This window comes from Hemitrygon akajei, chromosome 30 (genome assembly GCF_048418815.1).
Source record: "Hemitrygon akajei chromosome 30, sHemAka1.3, whole genome shotgun sequence".
Lineage (NCBI taxonomy): Eukaryota > Metazoa > Chordata > Chondrichthyes > Myliobatiformes > Dasyatidae > Hemitrygon > Hemitrygon akajei.
The window spans coordinates 16,326,478-16,339,153 of NC_133153.1; the positions used below are offsets into that span (position 1 = coordinate 16,326,478).

At 43.8% G+C, this 12,676-nt stretch overlaps 1 protein-coding gene across 6 annotated transcripts in view; it reads left to right on the forward strand.

The window, feature by feature from the left end:
• Positions 1-12,676, forward strand: part of sema4ba (sema domain, immunoglobulin domain (Ig), transmembrane domain (TM) and short cytoplasmic domain, (semaphorin) 4Ba) — a 432,540-nt gene that overhangs the window by 334,288 nt on the left and 85,576 nt on the right. The gene's annotated exons all lie outside the window — the stretch shown is intronic.

Here is a 12,676-nt window from a genome sequence, read left to right on the forward strand (position 1 = left end):
CCAGTAACATCATGAAGGATGCCAACCACCCTACTCGTGGACTGTTTGTCCCACTCCCATCAGGGATGAGGCTTGGAGCATCCAAACCAGGATCTCCAGACTCAAAAACAGTTACTTTCTGCAAGAAGGTTGATCAACAGCTCCACCCCTCCACAACCCTGCAACTTTTTGTAGGATTTTCCATATATGGGTATTGGTGTTTCCATCCTCGGCTGTGATGTAGCCAGTCCATATACTCTCCACTATAGACTTATAGAGGTTTGTCAAAATTTTAGATGACATGACAAATCTTTGCAAACTTCTAAGAAAGTAGAGGCATCGCCATGCTTTTCTTGTAATGGCAGTTACACGCTGGACCCAGGACAGATCCTACGAAATAATAACACTGAGGAATTTAAGCTGTTGTGCCTCTCTACCTCTGATTCTATGATGAGGGCTGGCTCATGGACCTCCGATCCCCTCCTCCTAAAGTCAACAACATCTGCTTGGTCTTGCTGACATTGAGTGAGAGGTTATCACTGTGACACCACTCAGCCAAATTTTCAATCTCCTTCCTATATACTGATTTGGCGTCAACATTGACTCGGTGAACAACAGGCAGAAGCTTGTTGCTGATAGAATCCAATGTCTTAGTTGCGATCTAGTTGAACTCATTCCAGTTTACTCTGTTTAATTTAACCTGAGTATGTCTGAGCTTGTAGCCACTAGCCACAGAAGCTACTCTCACGTTCCAAGGTCTTCTATTTTTGTTTCCTAACTATATCTTTATCTTTTGATTTGTAGTTTCTACCATATACAGTTTTAGCCTTTTCTGTGCCAGTACATGCTTACAGATATAATATATTGTTTGTAATTGTTAGCACCAAGCTTCTTATTTTGTTTAAGGGCTGAAATGAAGGTCAGCGCAAATATTTTCTTCAGTCCTGCTGAAGTGGGGTGACGGAGTGTGGACAAGAGCATGAAAGAATTACATCGGATTAATCATTACACAGTGTCTACTATCACTGCAACACGCGTGCTTCATTCTACCAGTTGTGCATGGTTGAATAACTGTGCTAATAAACTGCATTGGCAATGAGCGTGTGTATGCTGATAGTCTATAATGCTAACGCGTGTGTGTGTGTAAACTGACTGCAGGTAAAATTGCTGAGATATACGTATGAAACAGCAAATCAAAGTGCAGGTTTTGAAGAATTTTCTTTAAGACTAGCTCCTTTGAAAAGATGCCTCACAAAGATTTTCGGTATCCAGAAGGAATTTACAATCCTCCAGATGCACCCGGAGAGATAAGGAGAAAACTGTCAGAAAATATGAAGCAGCTACGCAGTGGAATGTAATCAACAGCCTCTGCACTACAAAGTACGGTAATCTAGCGCGGATGTTGTGAAAACTCTCCATTTTGCTTACTGCCATTCAGCTGGAGGGCATCTCTGTATAATACAATAGTATTTCCCAATGCTGGAAACAACCCTCATGCAAACCAGATTTCAGGCTCATTATGATAATCACCCATGAATTTAGGATACTCCCTAATAGCTATGTGTAGGAGTGAGGTATTGTTATTGGCTTATCATTGTCACATGTACCAAGATGCAGTGAAAAGCTTGTTTTGCATACTGCTTATACAGATTGAATCATTACACAGTGGATTGAAGCAGAACAAGGTAGAACAATAACAGTGCAAAATAACGTGCAACTGCTGCTGAAAATGTACAGTGCTGAGAAATGAGAAATTGCAAGATTATAACGAGGTAGGTTGTGAGGTTGAGAGTCCATCTTATCGTACAAGAGGGCCATTCCAGAATCTGATAACAGTGGGATTGAAACTGTCCTTGGGCCATATGGTACATGTTCTCTTCTGCCTGACCACAATCTGTGCAGACTGGAAGTAACCCCTCCAACCCGCTGTTAATCACCTCCGCGATGTGTGCTTAGCCCACTGCTCTAGTCTGTCTACACCATGGCTGTGTGGCTAGGCACAGCTCAAATGCCATCTCTAACGATACAACCAGTGTTGGCAGAATCTCAGATGGTGATGAGCGGGCATACAGAGAGGTGAGATACAGCAGCTTGTTGAGCGGTGTTGTAGCAACAACCTTGCACTCAACATCAGCAAAACCAAAGAACTGTTTGCTGACTTCGGAAAAGATAAGACGAGGCAACATGCAGCAGTCCTCGTGGAGGGATCAGAAGCAGAGAGAGTGAACAATTTCAAGCTTCTCTGTGTTAGAATCTCTGAGGACCTAACCTGGTCCCAACATATCGACGCTGCTATAAAGAAGGCAAGACAGCAGCTATATTTCATTAGGAGTTTGAGGAGATTTGGTTGGTCACCAAAAATACTGGCAAATTTCTGCAGATGCACCATGAAGAGCATTCTGACTGACTGCATCACCGTCCGCTATGGGGGTGGGCTTCTGCACAGGTGCAAATTAAGTTGCAGAGAGTTGTAAAATTAGCTCCATTGTGGGCACAAGCCTCCGTTGTATCCAGAAGATCGTCAAGGAAAGCAGTGTCTACCATTACGGACACCTATGACGCAGAACACGACCTCTTCTCATTGCTATCATCAGGAAGGAGGTGTAGAAGCCCGCAGGCACACACTCAACGATTCAGGAGCAGCTTCTTCTCCTCTGCCGTCCGATTTCTGAATGGACTCTGTTATCGTGTATTGCGTTGTACTGCTGCTGCAAAGTCCACAGGCTTCATGACGTGATATTAGATCTGATTCTGATGGGAGAGGGGAGAGAATGGCCAGGGTGAATGGGGTCTTTGATTATGCTGGATGCTTTACTAAGGCAGCAAAACGTAGAGACGGAGTCCATAGAGGGTAGGCTAGTTTCTGTGATGTGCTGAGCAGTGCCCGCGGTAATGCCATTCCGACCCGCCGTGCATCCAGACAGAATGTTTTCTATGGTGTGTCAATAAAAATTGGTAAGAGTTGATGAAGACTTGCCAAAATTCTTTAGCCCCCTGAGGAAGTAGAGGCATTAGTGAGCTTTCTTGGCAGCAACATCAACATGGCTGTAATTAATTGTAATTTCATAATTGTAATTTGAGAGAGTAATTATTACCTTGTTATTAATGGTAGTTAGGTTGCATAACATTAAATGACAGCTGCTATGAGGCAGTGGGTGTAAATTATCCTTCTCTATTGTTACAGCAATAGCTTCCCAAGAATGATTAACATAAATCACTTGCCTTTCAGCAAAACCTCCAACACTGTCAGGACTAAATGCTTTTAAGTGCGTCTGCGTCTTCCGAAAACCCAAACGAACCGCTCTCAGAGTCACTCAGGCTCTTAGAAACCTTGGCCCAGGACCTTTGCAGGCAGTTTCTGCAGAGATACAAAATGGAATGGTGCACGCTGGGAGAACTCAGCAGGGCAGGCAGCATCTGTGGAAAGAAAAGGAATGCGTATTCAGAGTCTGTGACCCTTCATGGGAGCTGGGAAAGGGGTGCAAGTTAATAGGAGAGAACATAGTAGAATGAGGTACAATTACTACATAAAAAGACGTGTGTAGACAGACCTTAAATAGACAAGGCATTGAAGAAGATGGCCCAAATGTGGGCAAATGGGATTTATGTAGATGGACAAAATTCATCAGCATGGAATTGGTGGGCCTAAGAACTCTTTCTGTGCTGTATGACTGTGAGAGAGCCCTTTGCACAAGAAAGCCCTTTCCACCAACTCAGAAGCCTGTGCAGGCTCCCTGCCTCCTGGAAGATCTCACCGATCCACTCCCAACAATGGGGCATGTACTCATCCCTTACCAATACCCTGCATTAGCTGAAAGTCTGCTGTGCCCAGGATCTGAGCTGTGAGAAGAGATGGGGAACCATTTTCCAATGCACATTCCCTCCTTTTGTCAAATCTCTTTCTGGTCAGATGAGGGAATTCCTCAGTTCACTTATTTAATTTTTGAGGATAAACCTGATGAAGCCAAAAGATAAAAGAAGTCTGCAGGTGCTGCAAATCTGAAATAAAAACAATAAATGCTGCAAACACTTGGCAGGTTAGGTAACATCCAGGAAAAGTATAAACACAAGAGATTTTACAAATACTGGAAATCCGGAGCTACACACTCAAAATGCTGGAGGAGCTCAGCAGGCCAGGCACAATTTATGAAAATGAATAAACACTGGACATTTCAGGCCAAGACCCTTCATCAGGACTGAAAAGAAAGGGGGAAGATGCCAGAATAAAAAGATGAGGGGAGGGGGAAGGGGTCCAAGCTAGAAGGTGATAGGTGAAACCAGGTGGGTGGGAAAAAAAGGCCTGTTTCTGTGCTGTAATGTTCTATGGTTCAATGGAAAGGTAAAGGGCTGGAGAACAAGGAATCTGAAAGGAGGGGATAGTGGACCATGGGAGAAAAGGAAAAAGGAGAGACATTGGAGGAGGTGATAGGCAGATGAGGAGGAGACAGGAAGGCAGAGTGAGGAATAGAAGAAGAGGAAGGGGGAGGGGAAAAGAAAAGAAGAGAAGAAAATACAGAAGGAGAAATTACTGTTCATGCCATCAGGTTGGAGGCTACCAAGACAGAATGTGACGTGTTGTTCCTCCAGTCTGAGGATGGCTTCATCGTGGCAGAAGAGGAGGCCATGGATTGACATGTCAGAATGGGAATGGGGATGGGAATTAAAATGCTTGCTACGGGGAAATTCCACATTTGGCAGATGGAGTGGAGCTGCTCAACTAAGCAGTTCCCAATTTATGTCAAGTCTCACCAGTGTAGAGGAGGCCACATCTGGAGCACAGGATACAAAAGTTAACACCAACAGATTCCCATTTTAAGTGTTGCCTCAACTGGAAGGACTGTTTGTGGCCTTGAATGGAGATGAGGGAGAGGGTGAGTGGGTAGTTGTAGCATTTCCCTCCCTTGCAGGGATATGTGCCAGGAGGGAGATTAGTGGGGAGAGATGAATGGACAAGGGATTCACATAGGGAATGATCCTTGTTGAAAGCAGAGAGTTCGGGGCTGGGGAAGTAAAAGTGAGTTTGACGGTAGAAGGTGGTGGAAGTTTTGGAGAATGATGAGTTGGATGCAGAGGCTAATGGAATGCTAGGTGAGGACAAGAGGAATTCTTTCCCTGTTAGGTGGGGGTGGGGAAGATGGGGTGAGTGCGGAGTATGGGGTAATTTGGAGTAATTTGTTCTGGAAGTGGAGGAGATGTGGGTGAGGGCAGCATCATTGATGGATGAAGGGAAACGCTGTTCTGTGAAGAAAGAGGACATTTCTGATGTGCTGGAAAGGAAAGCCTCATCCTGGGAACAGATGTGGAAGGGATGAAGGAACTAAGAAAACGGAATAGCATCTTTACAGGGGGACTGCTGGTAGGAAGTATGGCCAAGGCAGCCGTTGGAATCGGTAGGTTTATAAAAAATGTTGGTACACTAATGTCTCCAGAGGCGGAGACAGTGAGATCAAGAAAGGGGAGAGAGGTGTCAGAAATGGACCGAGTGAATTTATGGGCTGAGTAGAAATTGGAGGCAAAGTTGATGAAATTGACAAGCTCACCATGGGTGCAGGAAGCAGCACTGATGAAGTCGGCATCAAAGTAGTACAGAGGGAACTGAGGAGTATTACCAGGGAAGGCTTGGAACATGGACTGTTCTACGTAGCCAACAAAAATACAGCCTTTGCTGGGGCCCTTGTGAGTGCCCACGACTTCCCCTTGGGTTTGGAGATGGGAAGGGACTGAACGAAGGGGGACAGAATGGAGTCAATTTCAGTGCGAGAAAAATGAAACCGACTTAACCAAAGAAACCCAGAACATTAGTCAGAACAGTGAAGTTCTTCAAGGTTGACAGTCCTGGAAGAGAAGTAGTGGTGAAGTCAATAGTAAATGATTTCCCATCTATGTGAGGTTTGTTGGTCAAGGGTTGAATGCTGCAAACTCTTGGCAGATCAGGCAACATCTCGGGAAAGTATAAACGCAAGAGATTCTGCAGATGCTGGAAATCTAGCGCAACACACACAAAATGCTGGGGGAGCTCAGCAGGTCAGGCAGCATCTCATGAAAATGAATAGATAGTCGACATTTCGGGCCAGGACCCTTCATCGGATTGTTTCAGTTTGGAGCTGGAGTATACACTCAGTAGCCACTTAGGAAAGGTAGAGAAAGTGAGTTACCTGACTCAGATCATTGGAAAGTGGAAATTTCACTCTGAGCATTACAGTATTGAGTATGTCATTTAGAGAGTTAGATACTGGAAGTATTTTGCACTAAAAGATGCTAATGATCTGTGTTAAAACAGTAACACTTTGGTATTCTCAATTTTAATTTGTTTGGTACCAGTTTTCCGGCATTGCACAGCTGAGTCTGAAACTTGAATTTCCAGTGTCAGGCTCATGTGGCCTGTTTTCCGCACTTGTCTGTAGGGGATATATACTTATTGATGTCACATACTGGGAGAAGTGCTGCATTGCAAAACTGAATAGATCTCAAGTGTGAAGTGGGTACCTGTGCTTCTGGCTTTGAATTGTCAGAATTGAGCTTTGCATGTAACTTCCAACTTAAGGCTCGAGAGCCCCCACGCTGGGGTTGATAGAACCATCGTTGATCTAGCAGAATGTTCACAGTTCCAGTCCCTGAATTTGGAAAAAGCAGATGGAAACATCCAGAAAATTTTTTGCATGTATGGTATTGGAACTATGAGTTTATAACCGTCAGGCTCACTGTTCTTTTGTCTAGACAGAGAAGGCTGAGGAGCAGTCTGGTGGAGAACCATAAAATTACAAAAGAGTTTAAAAGGATGTTTTTGTGAAATATTCTCACTTACAGAGGAGGCTAAAATCAATTGCCATAAAAGCAGTAGCAGGTTGCAGACAAATATAATAGGCATGGTAAACAACACCATCAGAAAAAGTCAGCAGGAAATCCAAAACCTGTTTCGTAAAGTATGGTGAAAATGTGGAACTTACTATCACCTGGAATAGTGTCATTGAGTCATACAGTACCGAAACGGGCCCAGGTAGCTCCTATCACCAAGCCAATCTTGGATTCATTTAGCCAGCTCACTTTGGATTCCATGTGCCTTGATCTGCTGGAACAGCCTTAGATGAAGGATCTTGTCAGAATGCTCACTTAGATCCATTTCCTGCCCTGTCAAGCTCCTTTGTTATCTCCTCAGTAGCTCAACTTAGTGACACTGAACTTCCCCCCTAAAAAGACATGACTATCAGTGAATCGGTCCCTGTTTTTCAAAATGTACATGAAACCAGTCTTTCAACATTTCCTCCAAGAATTTCCCTACCACTGACACCACCTGTCTTATCCCTCTTGCCTTTCTTAAAGAAAGAAAGAACATCATTTGTGCTCTAGTCCATCGGTACGTTACCCGTGGCAAACAAGGATATAAAAAATCTCCATCAGGACATCAGCAAGTTCCTCCCTTGTTCCCCCTGGATAGTCAGACAAAAGCCATTGATGTATTTGAAGAGAGTGTCGATAACACTAGCATTAAAAAACTTTGAGCAATACAAGTGCAGAAACCTGAGAGGGAAATATCAAATGCTTGGCAGAGTAGTGTTCAATCGCCTGTCAGTGCATTGTAAATGTTATATAATGTGTAATTCCCTTAAATCTTGTACAATGCTAAAAATGTTCTCAAAGCTCTAATGAGTTTTTATCCATTCTGATGGAGACACAAAAAAAAAGCAGATGTTAGAACGTGCAGCAACAAACAACCTGGAGGAAGTAAGCAGGTCAAGCAGCATCTGTAGGAAGAAAGGGAACCTCTGCCCCAGTCACTATACACTTCCATCCCCCATCAAGAGGGTTTTAAAGCACCCCTCTCCCCTTTCTTTCTGCGAACCAAAGATCCAAACAGTTCCCCTCCTCCAACATTCTCATCTGCCTGGCAGAACTTATTCTTACCCTGAACAACTTTCCTTGTGACTTCTCTTACAATTGTTATGCAGAGCTTTGATGTGAGACATCAATAAATCCTTTCCTGCTGCAGATGCAGCTCAAACTGCCGAGTTTCTCCAGCAGAAATTTTGTTGCTTTATCCATTTAGAGATTGTCAGCTAAACCAATAATCACCATCTGGCCTTTTTGCTGATGTTTATATTGCTGGTGCTCATGATGAATCTTTTTCAGAGTCGACTCATAATATTCCATAGTTTATTTTCATTGTTGGTGCTTCTTTTGCTAATGGCTGTGACTTCCTTTTTCCCAGACATCATGGGCAAGTGAAGGGTAAATAGACTGAGATCTCCAAGGCAGTTTTCATCAGTTAAAATCTTTGAAGTGTGGTTAGTATGCTGGAGACAGATAAGACAGTTTGCATATTGTGGGGCTCACAAACAGCAGAGATATTGATCTGTAGTAAAACATACAAAAATGCTGGAGGAACTCAGCAGCACAGGCAGTATCTATGGAAAGGAATAAAGAGGTGATTTCATACCAAGGCCCTTCATTAGGACTAGATCTGATATAGGTGAAACATGTTAATTGTATAGATGTTGGCGAAGTAGCCTTATTCTTCCTCAAACAGTGCTGGTTTAAGATCTCATTTCATAAAATGAACCCTCCCCCCGCCCCATGCTCCATATTGATACTTTACTGAAGCATCTGCCAAGGTGTAAGCTTTGGTCCTGCAATCCATAAGTTCACATAGAGGAGGAAGGTGCTAGCTACTGTGTCCCACAATGTACCTCATTTGTGTGCCTGTTTAGTAGTGAGAGATCTAAGCTCGATACTAGAGCCCTTTAGAGTATAAAATCTGGAGCACATTCCACAAGTTAAATCAGATTGCATTGGTGTTTTCTTTGTTACTCCTCTAAAATATTGACTGTTGATTTTGTTCTTCTCATTCTTTGTCTTTTAATGGATGTCTCCCCAAGCGATAGTCAAATTGAAAACCCATTAATGCATTCAGCATAAAATTTTGCTGGAGTTTTAATTTATAAGAGATTTCCTATCAATTCACACAATGCAGCATTATTTTGTAGAGAATATCTAAAGTGGCAAGAAAGACATTAGATATTACAGAATGTCTGGTTGAGTCAGCAATCAGTGAAGCAGAATGCAAAGCATTTACTTATTGCCTCTTCTCACAAAATTCTAACTCAGCTCAAGTCAAAACTATTACCCTTTTGAGGACCATTAGAGCAGTTCAACTCCAAACTTGTTTTCTTACTGTTTACTGGTTATAAGTACACTGTTTGCAAAAGTACCCACTTTCATTTGATCTTTTTCAAGAAACGGGTGCATTTCAGAGAGAGAGAACTGAGTTCATTTGACAGTGGCTGGCAAAAACAAAATGTGAAAAGCACTTCACCAGATTGAATCTGGAGAGCTTGGGTGCAGAGGTTTTGCTGGCTGCTTGCTTTGCAGAGCCTACTCCCTCTCTCTTTCGGCATTACGGGGGCTGCAACGGTAAGAGCCATCAGGACCATCACAAGGCTGCTGAGCAAGCCTGCAGATGGCTGTGAATCAAGAGGTGTGACCCATGGACCAATGCTGCTGGAACACAACCCAGAGCCTGATCAACCCTGGCTGGGTCATCTGGGCAAGGGTATCTGATGCTGAACCATCTGAAACCCAGGTTACATCACTGATGAACTGTCCCACTGCATCCCAGGATGCACCTCAACATCGAGTTTTCATGTGTAACGAACTTCACTGGTAAATTTGAAGAGGGGCAGTATGTATAAGAACTAGGTATCAAAAAGTATATGGTAACTAAATTTGCACTCTACACAAGATCTTTAATGGTACATAGATGTTGAATAATTTCTAAATGTTGAACTCACCTGTTTTCCCTTTGTGTAGTGTTATATTAATGACCATGCTTTTTCTAAGTTTTTCTTTCATCCGCATCGGGAAACACAAATCCCAATCTAAACGTTAGGAGGAAGTTTTGGTGTATGGGTTTTCATTCTAATTCATTGGTCCGCACACGGTCAGTTGTTCTTTTTTCCATTTTGTCATCCTTACCTTACCAAGTTATTTCTCCCGTATCTTCTCTCTGGAAGTGTTGTCAGACAATAGTGCCCTTTGCCATTACACACCTTTGCTCATGTAATGATAATGACCATTGGAAAGCTCAGGGTCAGCCTGGGGCAATCAGAAGAAATTCAGAGATATCAGAAGCCTGGAGTCAGGATGGATAAGTCTGTGGAAGGTCAGGACAAGGTTAGAAGAGCTTCGCAAACAATTCTGCATTAAAACTGATGACTTTGCTTACTCTTCTTAGCCATAGACCTTTGTGCTAAAAAGACATGAAGAAAAGTGTCAGAAGAAAAGTGATCTAAGTGACTTTGACCATGGAATAATTGTTGGTCCCAGATGAGCTGGTTTGAGTATCTCAGAAACACCTGATCTCCTAGGATTTTTGGACACAACTGTTTCTAGAGTTTACAGAGAATGATGCAAAAAACAAAAAAAAACATCCAGTGTGGGTGAAAAGCACCTTGTTAATGAGAGAGGTCAGAGGAGAATGGCCAGACTGGTTCAAGCTGACAGTAATTCAAATTAACCATGCATTATAGCAGTCGTGTGCAGAAGAACATCACTGCAGGCACAATACATTGAACTTTGAAGTGAATGGGCTACAGTAGCAGAAGACCGGGATCTCTCTCTTGGAGGCTAACATCAGAATACCTATCAAGAGAGTGAACTCTCGCAAGGCGACAGGCCCTGATAGTCTACCTAGTAGGGCCCTGAAAAGCTATGCCAACCAACTAGCAAAAGGGTCAAGAACGTCTGCAATCTTATGGTCTTAATTCCCCCTGCTGAAGTCGGAGGTTTCCATCTGCTTCAATACGGTGGCAATCAAGAAGAGCCTGGTGCACTAACGTCCACCATGATGAAGTACTTTCAGAGGTTGGTCATGGCTCGAATGGACTCCTGCCAAAGCAAAGACCTGGACCCACTGCCATTTGTTTATCGCAACACTAGGTCTATAGTGGCTGCAATCTCATTGGCTTTCCGTCCAGCCTTGGATCACCTGGACAACTGTAATAGCTACGTCAGGTTCTGTTTATTGATTACGGCTCACCGTTCAACACAATCGTACCCTCAGTATTAATCAACAAGCTCCAAAACCCGAGCTTCTGTATCTTCCCCTGCAGTTGGATCCTTGACTTCCGTCCTTGACATCTTCTCCTCACTGACAATCAACACTGGTTCAACATCAACATCTCTTCAAGGATGAGTGCTTAGCCTACTGCACCCACTGTTGTTTGGCTGGACACAGATCAAATGACATCTGTAACACGGTATCATAGCGGCTAGTGCAACACTTTTCAGCACAGGTGACCCAGCTTCAATTCCTGCCACTGCCTGTAAGGAATTTGTATGTTCTCCCCGTGACCGCTTGGGTTTCCTCCAGGTGCTCCAGTTTCCTCCCACAGTCCAAATCCATACCAGTTGATAGGTTAACTGGTCATTGTAAATTGTCCTGTGATTAGGCTCAGGTTAAATCTGGTTAATGCGGGGCGGCGCAGCTCGGAGGGCTGGAAGGGCCTATTTCACGCTGTATCTCAGTAAGTAAAAACTAAATAAAATTTGCCGACGACACAACTACTGTTGGCAGAATTTCAGATGGTGGTGAGGAGGCGCACAGGAGCGAGATAGATCAGCTGGCTGAGTGGTGTCGCAACAGCAACCTTACACTCAAGGTCAGTAAGACCAAGGAATTGATTGCGGACTTCAGGAAGGGGAAGTCGAGGGTACACACACCAGTCTTCATGGAGGGATCAGCAATGCAAAGGGTGAGCAATTTCAAGTTCCTGGCTGTTAACATCTCTGGAAGATCTTGGAAAGATATGGTGCATCCAGATGGCTACTCTGGCTCCAACTAATGGTGTAATTCTTCATCTTTTATCTCTTTCTTATGATTGCAAGATGCTGCTGGATATTAGGAACACCGAGTACTACAAGTCTACATCAGTAGTGAGCTGTTGGACAGCAGTTGAGCTCTGGAGCCTGGGCCTATTGCGCTCCATGTTGTCACCTGCTAGGCACCCAGGGGAGACGCTGTCAGAAGCGGTGTGTAAGGGAGGAAAAGAGCGCGATATTCGTGTGAAGGTGAAACCCTTCGGGCCTGCTGCCCCGTCGATTCTGCTTTCAAACGTCCGACCATTAGGAAATAAACTGGATTACCTGCGTCTGAGACTGAATCCCCATTTCCCCGTGCAACTGCAAGGTATCAAAACGTTTTCCTTTACTATGGAGGCAGACACTGGAATCAAAGCACACAAAGTTTGCCTTGTTCACTCCTACTAACTGTCAAGGTGAAGCTTGGATTCATTTGCGCTCCTAACCTTGTGTACTGCATTTGATGTTTGCAAGAGTTGTTGGGAAAGTGGTGAAGATAAAAATGGGATTAGTGCAAAATGGTGTTTAACAGTTGGTGTGGACTTGTGAGCAGGACACCCTGTTTTTGGTTGTATGATTTTCAGCTCTGTGGTCTTCCTCAAGATAATATCTTGGAATCCTTTACTAGACCATTTGGGTCTTTAGTAGGTGTTTAATCCAGATGCTGGCACCTTTGACCCTGCGGCACTGCCATGTACTGTACTAATTCACCCCACAGATCCTGGAAAGCACAGCTTTCCAGAACACGACCTGAACAGAGGTTCACCTGAGTTTTACCCCCGTTGAGCCACAGCCGATGCCGGAAAAAGAAACCAGCAATAATACTGGTAATATGTCAAAATAA